This window comes from Peromyscus maniculatus, chromosome 3, assembly GCF_049852395.1.
Source record: "Peromyscus maniculatus bairdii isolate BWxNUB_F1_BW_parent chromosome 3, HU_Pman_BW_mat_3.1, whole genome shotgun sequence".
NCBI lineage: Eukaryota > Metazoa > Chordata > Mammalia > Rodentia > Cricetidae > Peromyscus > Peromyscus maniculatus.
Window position 1 is genome coordinate 102428340 of NC_134854.1, and position 16992 is coordinate 102445331.

Here is a 16992-nt window from a genome sequence, read left to right on the forward strand (position 1 = left end):
TCATAGTCATAAGTTTAGTTTTACCAATGATCTTTATAATCACACTTGTTTTACTGTTGCCATATGATGCCCTTTATTCCAGTATGAAGGAATCTTCTACTATTTCTAATAAAACAAACTATTCAACTATTGTCTTGATTTCTCTAAGATATTTGTTCTAAACGTAATATGCTTTGGCAGCACTTTTTGAATCAATGCTTTGCATGCCTTGCATGACTTGTTTCTGTTCTTCAATATATGTGCTAAGCAAACATATATTCTATAAACAAAATAGTTATGATTATGTGTGTATGCATGCCTTTGTCAGTTGTGGGAGCCCATTTTTAGGTTTCTTAATGGCTTTACCCAGCAGGTTTGCATAAAGAGATGATTGGACCACTGGCCTGAGTGCAGGTGTATGAGATGGTCTGCACTTGGCTGTGCTGGAGAGAGGTCTTTTGCTCCACCCCTTGGCATTCCTTTATATACTCTAGGGCAGAGACAGTTGGGGCCTGATGGATTAGGATCCAGGCCCTCTTGAGGCTATCCTGTATTTTCTATCTGTTTCTCCCCCTTCTATCCTTCTATCTAGTATTTCCTGCTGCTCCTACTCAAGAGCAGTGTGGGGAAATGTGGGGGTGGTGGGTAGCCCCTCCACAGTGGGTATGCACACATGTATGCAGATGACAAAAAAGAGTCAGAAGAGAAGATCATATCTGGATTGCTGGAGTTATATGAAGTTGTGAGCCACCAAATGCTGTATGAGTTTTGAACCTCTGAAAGAACAGTATGTACTCTTAACTGCCAAACTATCTTTATAGCCCCAGAGAACCTACATTTTTGTAGAGGCATTTCTGTATGTAAATTGCTTTTCTCCTATTTTGGCACATTATGTCTTTGACTTTGGAACATTTTAAAATATCGTTTCTCAGCATGCACTTTATGTTCATCCTGGTTGTAGCCCTTCTGTCTTCCCAAATCTGAAAATCCACTTTCTTCCCCAGATTTCAGAGGATTTTGCCATTCCTTCTCGACACAGATCTCTCCTCTGTCTGTCCATTTCCCCCCTGAAATGGGATGCTACTTCATTTGATGAGATCCTGAGGGACATTTATACTTTATTTACTAGTTTACATTTTTTTGCTTTAAGATTTCTTGTACCAACTTCCAGTAATCTTTCCTCGATTTTGCCCATTGTTTTCCCTACTCAATCAAACCTTCAGTTGAACGTCCATATAGAAGTTTTCAGTTCATGGAGTATATTCTTCACCTTCAAAATTTCTACATTGTTCTCTTAAAGTTTTCTTGGTATCTAGCTCTTGTTTTATTATGTATCGATGATAGTACTGAATTATTTATAAGGTTGACTCATGTATATGGGATTATTTGAAGACTGATTCCTAATATTGCTTGGTTTACTTCCTTGGGACACGTTCATTTTTTTTTCTCCACATGCCATAAATTTAGTTGTGAGCCATGGATTTGAAAAGAAACAGTCTCTTTTACCAGTCTTTTCACACTGACTTCACCCACAAAGATACCTTCACCCATCAGCCCAGGTGGAAGCTGGGAAGCTTCATGGGAAGCTAGTCAGATCTTTTCTGATGAGGGATGTTTTCTTTAGCCTTGTACATGTTATTTTTGAATTGCAAAGGTTATCATGTTCTTACTCAGAAGTGTAAACATTTTTATCCATCTGGTACCCATTGTGGGTTCTCTGACCCTGCCACAAGCTGCTCAGGCTTCCTTTCAAGGACCCCAGGGCATACAAACACTTTCATTCATCCCAGACAGACAGGGCATAACCTAGTACCCCAGACTTGCTTTCCAGAAGCTGAGTATTATACACACCTTCTACTTTTTCCTTCCATGAGAGAAGCTGTTATCATGGCACTTACATCTAATTTTACTTAGTATACTGTTTATTTTTTGTGTGTGTGGTTACATGTTCTGTTGTGATGTCCTAAGTTCCTGCACATGTTGCTCTCTCTACCTTGGAATCAGGTTACCATACTATACCAGCTCCTTGTCAGTAACTGTCCAAGTTGGTTTTGTTCTGTTGTGGTAAAACATCATGAACAAAAAAAGCTTGGGAAGGAAAAGGTTTATTTCAGCTTACAGTTTAGTATTCCCCAAGAATAGAAGGCAGGGCAGGAACTCAAAGCAGGAACCTAGAGACAGAACCCAAAGCAGAAAATGTATTGGAGTCCTGCTCATTAGCTTGCTTCATGTGCCTTGTTTAATTGTTTTCCTCATACAGCTCAGAACCACCTGCCCAGCACGGCACAAGCTGAAGTGGACTGGGTCCAACCATATCAACCAGAAACCAATAAAATACTCTATAGTCTAGCTTACAGGCCAATTTAATGGAAGGATTTTCTCAGCTGATACTCCCTCTGCTTATGTAACTCTAGCTTGTGTTAAGTTAATAGAAAAACACCAACCAGTACAGCATCCCTTGCCAGTCCCTTTGCTACCTCATATGAGAAGTTAGAATACTGATAGTGTTCTAGATTTCTTTTTCCTTCCCAAGAAGAAGTGGCAGGTTGTCGATTTTTATTCAGTCATGAACTGTGTGGCTTGGGAGTAGAACTGCGTTAAAACGAAACGGTGATTCTTCCATTATCTCATATAAGAAGTTCTTGGCTATTGCCTTGTTGGAAATACTGCTACCTCCTACCTGATTTTAGAAATGTTCAGAAAGAATTTTGCTGATAAATCAGTGCTGCCATGGAAGAAATATCAGGACCTACAAAGGAGGCCATATTGCTGACATCACTGTCCTTCCACTTAAACTCATAATCTTAAAATCTATCTTCCTACTGTGAGAAAAAAGTCTCAGAATATCTTATTCTGTGGTTTAAAAAAATAGGATTCAGTGATCTTTTCTATAATTAATAGAAAAACATTTTTCTCATTGTGGAATGAACATGTAAATAATAACAGTAAATTAGTAGAGGGAATGAGGACAGAGGAAAGAGAGAGAAAAAGACACAGAGAGACAAAGAAACAGACAGATAGAGATAGAGAGAAAGAGAGCAATGTTATGTGGTAATAATTAAGAAAACTATAAATAAGCAAATGTAAAAGATCACAAAGTCCAAAGTTCAATAAAGCATCAGGTCACATTGCCCTGATTTTTATACCTTGTACACATTTACCAATAAACTGTACTCACCAACAAAACAATAGAAAAGATGCTGCTAGCTGCTAATAATTTATCTTGATTACTTTGTGCTTAAAAGATTAGTTATAAAATGTAAAATATGTAGAAATAATTTCTTCATACAGATTTTCTTTACTAACTTTTAAAAATATTATGCAAAAAATCATAATTCGGCATTCGAGTTTGGTAATTTTGGGGGTAATTTCATATGTGGTTACAGTATTTATATCATTTCCATCCTCCTCTCATCTCACCAACTCCTCTCATGCATCTCATAGACCATTCTACATTCACATTCTCTTATTTAATCATCATTACATGTATCTAATCTATCTATATCTATTTACATACCTACATATCTTTCTGTCTATCTGTGTTTTATTAAGAACATTTACTATTACATATGCGTGTGTGTGTGTGTATGTGTGTGTGTGTGTGTGTGTGTGTGTGTGTGTTCTGTTTATTTTCTGTGTGTATGTCTTTGTGTGTATATCTAAAATTGACCACTTGGGATCAAATAACCTATCAGGAGGCTTATTCATAGAGAATACAGATTTTCCATCTTTCACCTGTCATTTATTGCTTGTAGTTCTTCATCTGAGGCTGGAGTCTTGATTAATAGTGTTATAGATTGCCTATGTTCCAAGTAATTGTTGAATTATGTATGACATACTTGTATATTTCTCTTTTTCTTAGTGTTAGAAATATTAACATGTAGATATTGTCTTAAGTTACATTGATGTATTCCTCCTCTAAAGTGTTGAAATAAAACAGGCCACACATGAATGCATCTGTCTGGTAAATTTGGAGATACATTGTCAGGAAAGCAATGAGACTTTCCTGACATTTGGGAAAATCAAGTTCATTCCAGCTTCATTAATGGGGCACACTTAGATGTTGTTGAATAAAACAGCTCCCGACTAACTCAATTACACGATGTATTAATGGTCACAGCACAGCTCTTTCCAGGAAGGCAAGAGAATCTGCCACTGCTGCTGCAGTAATAGCTTTAGTCTGAATAGCTTCTACTCAAATAGACTAATGCACTTCCTGATAGCCTTTTATTAATTCCTAATCAATAGCTCATTTAGAATGCAGCATGCATTATTATTAAATAATCTAAACCTTGTATTTCTATGAGACACTTATAGCTTTTACTTGTGATAAACTTTGTAATTATCCATAAATAGAAAAGCTAAACTGTCTCCAATATATCAAGTAATACAAAAATACAAGACCCAACTAGGTGAGAAGTATTTGTCTTTTCCTTTCAAAGATCAGTTCTCAAAGCAATTAATTTATGCTCTATGGCTTTTGATGATGTGGACTCATCATATTGTCCTTGCACCCAAAGCTTATTTTATGAGGCCACAGCATTATCACACTAAAAATAGCCTCTTTGTCTTAGATTTGCTTTGTTACAAGGACAATTGATTCTAATGCCCAAATTATGGCCAAATTTAGGGGTAGAATAAGTGGTGATTTCTCAGCATTTTGAAAGAGAGGCAAAATGTTCAAAAATTAATTTATCTGAGATAGTTGCATGCAATGAAGGTTAATTTTTCATGTGCAATTATTCTTAGAATGTTTTGTCTGCTTTTTTCTCTCTTCCTGAAGACAAATTTATTGGCTCCAGGAAACTAAACAGTGAAATAAAGTTCTTGATTTTTGTAATTCAGAAACTAGTCTTAATATGCCAGATTTCTCCTGAAGGAACATTCAAGTCAAAACTGCTTTAGGGATCTTTTGTTTATTGGAAGACTGTAACAATATTTCCAGATATCTTTTTAACATTAAAAATAACTTCACATGAAAAATGATTTATGCAGACTGAGAAGGCAAGGTTTTTACAGTTGTTTGTAAAACTCTATTCTCTGAAGGTTTGAGCATTTCCAGTCAAAAGAATAGTATATAAATCACATGAGTCAGGATTGCCTTGATGCACCAAATGACTCATATTTTTCTAGCCTTGGCAATTGAAAAGAAAATATTCATTTTCTTTGTCTTGAAAATTACAGAACTTTCTTAAACAGTTCCCTGTATATGGCATTAACCAGAGGTGGAAACCAAAAACTTTTGTCACATACTTGGTTAAACTGAGTTGCATATATTTGAGGTCATGCTGTGTTTGTGACCCAACTTACATGAGATAATTTCCAGGGATACTCTAAAGGCCATAGAGGTAAACTTTTCAGATCTGATTCTAGTTTGTTCTTCAAAACTAGTCTTGTTTTTACTGTTTCTTGGCAAAGTTATTTAAGGATTACTGTGTTACTGCAAACATGCTCAGGAGTCTATTTGCGAGACTTTCCTAAACCTTATCCCTGTGGACTACTGAAGTTTGTATTCCCTGACATCATTGTTCATATGCTTACTCATTACATACCATTGTATGCCTCTTCAGTTTCCCTTTAAAAGTAAGTTTAGTAGTTAAAGGAAGACATATTGACATCTGGCATGATTCTTCCGTTAAATATTTTTTAAATTATTTATTTATTAAGGTTGTATTTTTGTTTTTGTTTTTTGTTTTTGTTTTTGTTTTTGTTTTTTTTCAACACATGAGTGTATTCCTGGAGGCCAGAAGAGGGCATTAGATCCCCTGGAGCTGGAGTTACAGGGAGTTATGAGCCTTCTGATGTGTTTGCTGGGAACTGAACTTAGGTCCTCAGGAAGACTAGTACAAGTTTATGTTCCCTGGGCCATTTTCCTCTACTTCTTGATCCAGTTCTTAAGAAAGCAGAGTAGAGCTGAGGAGATGGCACAGCAGATAGAAGCACTTGGTTTTCTTATTGGAGACTGGAATTTTAGTCTTCAGAACTTACATGGCTATTCACAACTTCTGTTACTCCAGTTTCAGAGGTCTGACGTACTCTGGCCTCCACAGGCAGTAGGCACAAAATTGTTACACATACACCCATGTAAGCAAGACAATCATACATATAAATAAAGTCAATTTAAAATGCCTTTTTTAAAAATGAAAAGAAACATAAAACAAAACCCAGAGCACGCCTCAGAGTTTTGTGCTTGAATGTATTTTCCGGAGAAGTCCTGCTTTGTTAAAACTAGGTTCTAAATCACAGGACATCAGGAGCATGGAAAAATCTAAATCATGGAAAATCTCAATTGTCCATGGGTATTAAATTGTGTATTGAATGAAATGTGTATTGTGTTTTGTTTTTTTTGTCCCTTTCATACTTCTTTTAACTTAGCTCTCATTTTTTCTTATGTCTTGCTTTTCTCAGGAATCTCAGTTTTGCTATATTAGCAATTGGACTATGATCCTGACAATTTTGCATATTTTCTATTGAAATAATTACAGAATTTTCCCCATGTATTTGTGCAAGTGTGTGTGTGTGTGTGTGTGTGTGTGTGTGTTTCTATGCACATGGAAGTTCACATGTGTACACAGGATTGTAAAGGCCAGAGATCAACATCAGGTTATAATTCTTTTTTTTGTTTGTTTGTTTGTTTTTTGAGACAGAGTTTCTCTGTGTAGCTTTGCGCCTTTCCTGGAACTCACTTGGTAGTCCAGGCTGGCCTTGAACTCACAGAGATCCGATTGGCTCTGCCTCCCGAGTGCTGGGATTAAAGGCGTGCGCCACCACTGCCCGGCTCAGGTTATAATTCTTGAAACATCCACTTTCTTTTATGAAATGGCATCTCTCACTGGGACCTGAGTCTCTCTGAATAGACATTTACTTATCTGCACCTCTGGGGAAATAGGACTACATGTGTAACCACACCCAATTTCTCTATTGATCCAGGATATCAAATTTAGGTCTTTGTGCATGCACGTGTAGCAGCAATGTTAACAACTGAGAAATCTCCCCAGCCCTGTTTTTCTATATTTGCATTATATAGTAGCAAAAAACATTGTATGCTCAGATAATATCAATATCATAATATAATATCAGTATCATAATAGCTTGAGGTATTTTAAACCTCTTGATGTGTTTAATAATAAAGATCCTGTCAAAATTGAACAAATTCCCAGGGAAAAGTGCATTTTGCAGACACACCAACCAAAACAAAGAACTTGGCCTTCAGAGAAAATCCTGATATCATGCTGTTCCACAGTAAAGTGGATGAGGATTACTATCTTTCTGCTCAGATTTTTGGAAAACACCCTCAGCCACACTTAATAGCTCAAATGTATCCCATCCATTAAACCTGGTTACAAGAGGCATCTACTCTATGAAACAGTCCATAGGTCATTAAGGCAGAAAGAAATTATTGCATTCTCTTCCATAGTAGAGCAGACTTTTCCTTGTTGTGTGTTAAGTTGTCCATGGGACTGAATCAAGCTTATTGGAGGTTCCATGTGAGGAAGAAGTCTGGCTTGTCATGCTTGAATCCTCACTATGGAATACACAGGCAGCAACTGAGCATCTATTCATTTATTTAAACACACTTCTGGTAACTTTCACTTAGATTCAATATGGAACATATCTTTAATAAATGAGGGTACCCAGGCAAAGAGAATTGAATGCTAATGTATTTTGCTAACTAAAGCACACTGTATATGTTTGCCCTCAAATCACTTCATTTCGTTTGACTTGTGGGAAGTAGCTAAATTTGAGAGTAAATATGAACTATGCAATGGGAAGATTATGTCTATCAGTCATGAGAAACAAAGTAGTATTTTATAAGGACATATTTACCACAGGCTCCAAATCTCATACACACCATTCAATCAAAATAAGTAAAATATTTTAAATAAAATCTATCAAATATCATAAATCCTTTTCTATATAATGTACAAAAATCTAGTGATGATTAATAGTATTATTATAAGTTTGAAATTTCATTATTAAGAACTTCTTAATTTACTTATGGTTCAATATTTAAATGTAGTAAGATTAAAATTATTCAATGAGTCCTTATAACTTGTGGCAATTCATTATAACTTCCTCCAAATGCTATTGTAATGTTATTAATCATAATGAATTCCTTTGAAATCCAGTAGAGCAGCAATATATTATTACATATACACTTCCACTCTAAATTAGCTCCAGTGACTTAGCCAACTAAGAACTATTATTAAGTTACTGTATAACACCTGCAAAATCATAATCAGACCCAGTAATTGATTGAAAATGAAGTCCCTCTGACCAGTTTTACTGGAAATGAAAGTCAGATAAATGAAAAATATGAGACACCCTAAAATGAAGTGTGTCTGAATAATATAAGATTATTAAATTTCCTTTACAAACAGATCCAATAGACTTCAATAAGGAAAGAATAAAATGCAAAGACATTAGCCTTCACTTGACAAAGCTCAAGTGGATTCAGTTATGCAGGTTACACACATCTTCAGTCTAATTAAGTGGCAAATAGGATTTATGGGGACAATAAGACCATGCCCCCTGTGCAGATTTGTCATCAGCTCTCAATATAAAGCTCCTTTCTTTCAATATCAACAACATTGAGCCTAGAAGAAACACATAGAAAAGGACAAACCACATGCTTATGCTTTTTGGTGACATATTTTTTTCTATTTTGTGACATGAGATCTTGGCTTTTCCACATGTGTCTTGAAACTTTAACAGTTTTTGAGAATCTTATCTCTTCCTGTAAACAAAACTTCCTCCTTTAGCCTATTGTGTATAAAACAGATTGAGGATGAGAAAAAAATGGAAACAGTAAAAAATTGTCAAAGTCCAGAGTAGAGCATGCAATAAAAGTGGTTTAGGCGAGTGTGTAAGGAAAACAGGTTGTTATATTTCAGAAACATCTAATTTATTTTGTTGTGAACAGCCCGCTTTCATTTTGACTGCTTGGTTTCTGACATACTGTGTGTGCCAATTCTTTCATACCTAAGAATTAAAATTAAATACAAAACTTTTAAAGTCAGTAAAATGACACTGTGGTCAGCAGTCTAGTATTTTGCCACACTTTTGTTTGAACATCCACCCTCTATAATAATTTATAAATAGTAGAATTTTGTTGCAGTATTTTGAAAAATGTCTACCCATCTTTCTTGTGTCTGTTTATAAAATGAGCTTGTACACCATCATATGTATAAATTGATTCCTTCATCATACAAGAATGAGTTATCAAACTTAAGTCTCAACTATTCCATACAACATTGGCTATTGGAAAATTATAGCTCTATGCAGCAATTCCTCATTTCTCCACTTCTACATCATCTTTATTGTGTCTTCTCTATAGAGTATTTGACTGCAGTTCCATGCACATTCACTTACTCTCATTACTATTCTAGGCAAGTTACACTGTCTGTCTAATTTAGTTCTTAACTTTCTCATCTCTGTAATGGAGAATTAGAAGCAGTCGGCTATGGGGCCTCTTAAATGAGAGAAGGGACATAACATCTCACAGTATAGCCTTGGGATCTTTGAGTGCATTCAAATAAATATTAGCTTTCCTTCTGTTGCTGTGTATTACCGTCATCTTATCATTTCAGCATTCTTCCTGTTGATTTTCAGTTGACAAGGGCACTTAGCATTTTAATAGTTTCATTTTTTCCTTCTTCCTTAAAATTCTGTGAACAGAAATGGAATTTGAAGTCTCTCTCTGCATCCAGAACTGTTGACTCATTTACTCATCAATTATGTTTCATTTATAATTCATAATTGTCTTTCCTTTCAGATCTTCCTGGTTGTATTGAAATAATTTCAAGAAAAGGAAAATGGTGCTTTTTTGTCTTTTCCACCTGTGCCTAACAGGTGGACCTCATTTGGCAGACAGGATATTTTTTGAATAACGACACATAAATAAGTTCTCATCTACTGAATGCTGCTTCAAACGGCATTTTAAAAGTTCAATAAAACTTTATAGGGACAAATTATTTCTATTTTATGTTGTGTAATTTAGAAGTTATAGAGAAATTTCTTACTCTATGAGTTTGTAAAATTTGTAACATCTGTTACATGTCTAAAGGGTTGGTAAAGGCTTGAGCCTGGAGATATGTCTCAGCAGTTGGAGCCTGCATGGCCCCTTCAGAGCAGCAGAGTTTGGTTCCCAACATCCACACAGGGTGGCTCCTAACTACCTGTATGCTGACTCTAGGGGACTCGACATCCTCTTTAAGCTTCCAAGGGGCCTGCACTCAAGTGTACATACTCTCTCTAAACACAAGCTCATGAAATCATTATTTGAAAAAAACTCTAAAACAAATTGATCAGGCTTTAAGTGTTTTATATTTGGCTTTATTTCATCCTTTACTGAACTTAACAATGTAGTAATTATTTCATTATTAAACATTTTATAAGAGTTCAGAAACAATATTTTTTGTACCTTCATTCAGTGTAGATGAGAGTTTCTTGATGTGAATGGCTCTTCAGCCCTTATTGTTACTAGTCCACTCTTTTCTCCTTACTCTAAAGGCTTAGTTCTGATTTTATATTTACTCTGCCATCTAACTTGCAAACATAATGGGAGGAAATGTACATATTTCCATGAAAATAAGAATTATTTATTTATTTATTTATTTACTTATTTATTTATTGTTTTTTTTTCTTTTTTCTTTTTGGTTTTTCGAGACAGGGTTTCTCTGTGTAGCTTTGCACCTATCCCAGAACTCACTTGGTAGCCCAGGGTGGCCTCAAACTCACAGAGATCCGCCTGTCTCTGCCTCCCGAGTGCTGGGATTAAAGGCATGTGCCACCACTGCCTGGCTAATTTTTATATTTTAAATGGTTACTTTTATTTAAATTCACCATTATAGTGTCAAGATGGTGCAAATGGGGGCATCAGGATAGGAAGTTTGTTACTTTAAGGAGTCCTATCTGTACTTAATACATATCTCCCCAAGCCTCAGTTTCCCTAAAGGTCATGTGACAGCATCTGCACACCATCCATTACATACAAAAGCATTTACATCTAGGGAAAATTTCGCTTTTAAGGAAGGAAGTTGTACATGTTATATATGAGACTACACACTATCGGCCTGTATTTGGGAACCTTGACAAGATGTCATACTTGAATGACACTACAGTGGGATGTTAAGTAGACATTAAGCTGTTGAAATATTATTGCTATTTTCAGAAAAATCCTTATTTTGGAGGGAAGATAAGAATAGATATGTTGATTTTTAAGTTATAATTTCTTAATTATGGATGCAGTTATTGCTCTACTCTTGAATGAATTCAACTTTATAAACCAGTTTTGCTGTATTTTATAGCACTGATTATAAAATTCACCTTCTTCAAATCTCTTCTGAAAAAGCAGTGGGTAGGTATACACACACACACACACACACACACACACACACACACTCACACTGCTGTAGTGAGATTGCTTCGATGAAGGTGGTGCTTGTCAGTGCAATGGCATCAGACTCACAAGATGGGAAGAGAAAACCAACTCCTGCAGGTTGTCCTCTGACCTCCACACATACTCTGTGATGCACACACACACACACACACACACACACACACACACACACACACACACACAAATCACAAACAAAAATAAACGAGTAGTGCAAAAATTATATGTCTATTTTTTCTTCACTTGCTCAAAATTTGAGTGCTTGACATATTTTATTTTGTTTTTTTAATTGTTTTCCATTTACAAGTCAGTATCTTTAATCCTCTTCCCCAATTTTGAGTTTCATTATAGAATACATAAGATTAGTGCATTATAGATATACAGGTCTTTTTCAAGTGCCCAATGTAAGTTTTTACTGAAATTTCTGGTGCTTTTTATCGAGTAGAAAAAATTAATATTCTGAATTATACCATAAGTACCATTTTTTTCTGATACCAAGTGCATTGTACACATGCTACAGTTGATTACTCTTCATTTCCACCAGTATTGCCCCTACCTTCCAAGGCCATTTCCATCCTATTAAAATAAAACATGATGCCTTTTATGATGGTGGCATTTGCAAAACAATTGTTTCCACACTGACAAAGTTGTTACTCTGAGACCAATAAATGTACATTCGTATGACTCTTGTTCCTCGGGAAAACATAAAGAGTGTAATTTAGATATATTAATTACTTTACTTTTATGAACAATTTCCCTGGAGTGAGGTTATTGCAATATTCTATCTTCTTTTTAAAGGATTGAAGGAAAACTCTTAAGTAATTATGTTGGTTTATACCCTTATTAGATATTATTCTTACTTTGACATTTATTAGGTCCATGGTGTTGGTGAAACCTGTTACTGCCTTAATCTTGAATTGAAGTTTTCAAATACTTATTTCTAGGTTACAACTGCCCAGGGTAATTTTCTTTGTCTACAAAGTGCGTTGCCTCATATAATCCCTAGGGTCTTATGTAAACTTCTCTGACTATCTGTGTACAAGCCCATGACTGTCACCTCCTTTCTTATACCTGAGGGGAAGAATATTTGTAAATATTTCCCTATCATATAAAATTAACTATTTTAAGAATTCTGTGTATGAATACTGTATTAATCATCATTCCCTCTTACCTCTACCTTCAATTCTTCCTGCATCCCCAAACTCCTTCTCAAATTCATGACATCTTATTATATAATTTTCGATACTTTAATTGTTACTTATTATTCCATTAATCAATACAATCTACTATGTTCATTTATTGTGGCCCATAAGTGTTTAGGACTGACCTCCGGTACTGGCTAATCTATCAGGGGGTTCATCCTTGGAGAAGAGTGGTTCACCCTCCCTCAGAAACCATTAATTGCGTGTAGTGCTTTATGCATGGGGGGCGGCGCTTATGGAAACCTTCATCCACACTGGCATGTCTCTGGTGTTGTCCTTTTCAGGTTTTATTTAGAGAACTGTATTGTTGTGATTTCCTGGATGCAGATTTCCTGTCAAATATAAAAGACATAATCTCCAAATAGACTGTTTTGATTGTTTCTCAGCTCACTATAGAGATGATTCTCCTTGCTTTCATACAGTTCCATCATAGTCCTTATAAAATAAACTCTGTTGAGATCTGGAAGAGAACGTCTTAGTTTCCCAACTGAATATATTTAATTTTTTTTTGCAGTTTAACCATTTTATATTTATTTAGTTTTATTTTATGGTCATTAGTGTTAAGAAGTCCGATGCCCTGAAAGTGTACTTACAGACAATAGGGAGCTGCCATGTACATGCTGGGAATTGAACCCAGGTCTTCTGGAAGAGCAGCTTAACAATGCTCTTTTACCTGTTGAGCCATCTCACCAGCCCTGAATTTCTTATTGTTCACATTTTCAGAGAATAAGAATAATCCTGCCTTTAGGAAAACACTGAAGACATGTTACACCATCATTTTCCTCTTTCCTTTGGTTGCTTCTGGTCCTTGTTTATAGAGAACATATCACAATTGCATGGTTATAAGATATGTTTATTCTCATAATATATTTGCTCTGCTCACTCACTATCAGTATTGGTAGCAAAATTAATACTTCTTGAGCATTAGAAAAATCAGTTGGTTCACAGCTGGGAGCAAGGCCAGTGTGTCCCTTCAGAGAATGCTCAATATTGTTGAGTAAGTGATAATTGCTGATAATTTAATTTGATGCCCTACATGTTAAGAGGAAAGAACTGTTGAACCACAGAAGCCCCATTGTGTGACTTTCCTGGGGAGATGGTCAATAAAGAACCCAGCTCTAACTTAGTAAACTAGTGACTTCACTGAGGTAGCTTAAAGAGTGCTAATGATGCGTTACTTTCAACCGTAGTGACTCAAAGGTTGCTGCCTAGTCAAAATGCCCTCCTGGTGTGAGTGAAGACTCATGAAACTTCCATCCCTGGAGCTCTTTACACAGCTTGCATAATGCTCCAATGATGATTCTAATGTTGTTACTGCTCATATAAACTTGGACAGAGAACTCGTGAGTCCTGTGAGTTTCAGGGATTTCTCTAGACTTATAAGTTTTCTTTGCATCCTGATCCTTATTAAAATGCTTCAATTTGGAGTGAATGGCTATACAGAAGCCCCATGTAGAGACATTGAAAGGGGATTGGAGAAAGTTGTTTGAAGGACCTGCATGAGAACACACATGAGAGGGGAATCAAAAGTGACTCTAGGCAAGCTGTCAGCACAGAAACAGGAAAGACTGCTTGAGAAAGAGAGTTAGTATAGCTGAGTGTACTTAACAGGGTAAGGAAGGCATGAACCTGCGAGGCAAGCACAGCTAACCCAGAGGGTACACTCTTGACTTCACAGAGAAGCTGAGCTGATACTAAGACCAAAATCAGAGATACCAGCAAAATGATACAGAAACAGTCCAGGTACAGCATGGGGAATAACAGCCCTGAGTGTAGACAGACATGGGAGGAAACAGAAATATATGGAAGGCACATGTGACCTCTGTTGCAGAGAATCATTCATGAAGAAAGATGAGCAAGACCTTCAGGGTGATGCTCCTGTTTCTGACTTAAAAAAAAATGAGTGGATGGCAGTACCATTCAAATGAACAGCAAAGAGTAGGTTTCAGTTTTCATCTCCCTCATGCTGGAATTACAGTTCTGGTTTATGTAGAATTGGGAATGGAATCCAGTGCTTTGTGCATGGTGCATGCTCTGCAGACATTCTACAAATGAGCTGCATTCTCTGGTCCAATGCATAGTGTTCCCCCAATTGTTGTGAGAATTGTGTGCAAATTATACCACATCCTAAATATCATAAACATATAGATGAAGAAACTGAAAGAAAGCTCTGGCTTTTTGGCATTGGTTGCCTTCCCAATGTACCATAATATAAGCACATTAACAAACATCATCCCCTAAATCAGTTTGAACCTCTTGGTCAGAGAAATTTTGCAATAAAACATGCATGTTCCATTTTTGGTAAAATTTGGCTGAAATGCTCTGTTTAATAAGATTTTTATTGCAAAGAAATATTAGCCCAGAAATTTAAGCATCAGAAATATATAATTATTTATTTGATTTCTCCAGGGAGCCAAGCAATAATTATCTCTAAACCTTACTGCTTCATCATGGAACTCTTATTTGAATGCATTCTGAATGTGCTTAATTTATAGCTGTGTTTTGTCTGGGAATTGGTGAAATATATTTCAATTTATGGAAGATGCTTGCAAAGAGCATGCAGCCTGCTGCTCATGCCACCACTCCTCTTTGCTTTTGTCTTTTTCCTTTCCTTTGGTCTTATCATTGAAATTGTATTTCCCATATAGCTCATTTAAAATTTTTGTTTATTTTGTCTCATCTTCTGTTTTCACTCTTAACTCAATTTCCTTCAATAAACAAGCCAAATTCTAATCCCCAAACCTAAAACAACTGTCTGAGCTCTTTGTATTGAGAATTTGCCCCAGTTCTGGAAAGAACAAAAATGGAAAGCACTCAGTAGGTATTGGAATTCCGTATAAAGCTTGATTGAGCTGTGTGTTTGTTTTTCTAGATATTATTGTATGTGTTGATTATATAGACACCCTGCAATGTTTGTGCATAATTTAAATAAGTTCACTAAGTTATTTAACCCTATGAAAGTTTACAAGTATTTGGTTATTTAACCCTATATAAATATGAAATAAATATATGAAATAGAAAAAATGATTAATGACCTGTTTCAAGTAAATGTTAACATGAAATAAATTATTCAGTGGAACTCTAAAGGTTCAAATGAGCCATAATTTTACAGTATAATATTCTGTTCCTCTCATGAATTTTCTTTGAAGAAATGTGTGATATTTATAGTGTCTGTGAGATAAATAATGTGTACTTTAACAACCACAACCTTACATAGCATATGAGGTTAGTGTGCAAACTATACTCTTCCTCTTTCTCCAACACTGGTAATGCCCTTGCTTGCATCTCTGATACTAAATCACTGTATAGCAATGATAGAGACTAGGTTAAACCTGTAGACCCGCAATGAGTACATATAAGAAACAGATGCTGAACATGGGAAATTTTATTTAAAATTAGAATAGTTAGAGAGTGTTGGTGAACTTGAAGAGTGGTAAAGAGCACTTATTGATCCTGCAGAGAACTCTGGTGCAGTTTCCAGTACCACAAGTTGGATAACAACAATCTTTAAATTCAGTTCCAAGGGGAACTTAGCCATCTTCTTACCTCCGTACACACATGGAGCACAAACATACATCAGGCAAATACTCATACAGATCTAAACAACAAAAAAGTAAGCTTAGAATAGTTACAAACATTTAGTATTTGTTCTTCCTTAAATTTATTTATTCACTTATATGCTAAAGAATAGTGTCATCTTTCTTTATATTTGTGTCCCTGCTTGCATTCAATTAACAAATTATACAATGGTATTCAAAAACCTCTTCCTGTAAAAAGACTTGCTTAGTCTTTAAATGTTATGTTTTTTTGAATATTTCATCAAACATGAGGGGAAATAGGATGCTCAGAATGTAGTATCTCATTTTGTGAAGAGATGACTCATTTAAATGCAGCTCATTGTCACTCATAGACAAGGTTTTCAATTGTTAAATCATGTATCCCAAAGCAAACTTACAAGCAGTAACACATTGCCATGAAGGTGTCCTTCCTAAAGACACATGTGCTGTTCTTTCAGTAAAATTGCTCTGAAAGAATTGTTATGATTTGAGGCAGAAGATGATTTACATTCTTTGTCTTTGAAATTTAGATATATCAGAATAATCTGTCACAACTTCTAGAATGAGGTCAATATAATGTGCTTACCAGATGCCTAACGAGAAGAGAGGGCCAAAGGAAGCGTTTTATTTATATTGGCCTAAGAATCAAGACTAATTCTTGTAATGTCTCTAACACCTGCCAATCAGATGGACTTTACAACAGAGGACTGGAAGAATAATAGCAGTTGTTGAACAACTGATGTGTGCTGCTTGTCGAATAGAAAATTTGGTTTATAAATTGTTTAGTTAAATGGCACAGATAGGAAGGCAAAGCTCATCAATACATTTATTTTAAAATATTGGAGAGAGAAAAATA

The 16992-nt window shown here is 35.6% G+C and overlaps 1 protein-coding gene across 2 annotated transcripts in view; it reads left to right on the forward strand.

Annotated features, from left to right (window-relative positions):
• Window positions 1–16992, forward strand: part of Lrrtm4 (leucine rich repeat transmembrane neuronal 4) — an 800827-nt gene that overhangs the window by 601589 nt on the left and 182246 nt on the right. The gene's annotated exons all lie outside the window — the stretch shown is intronic.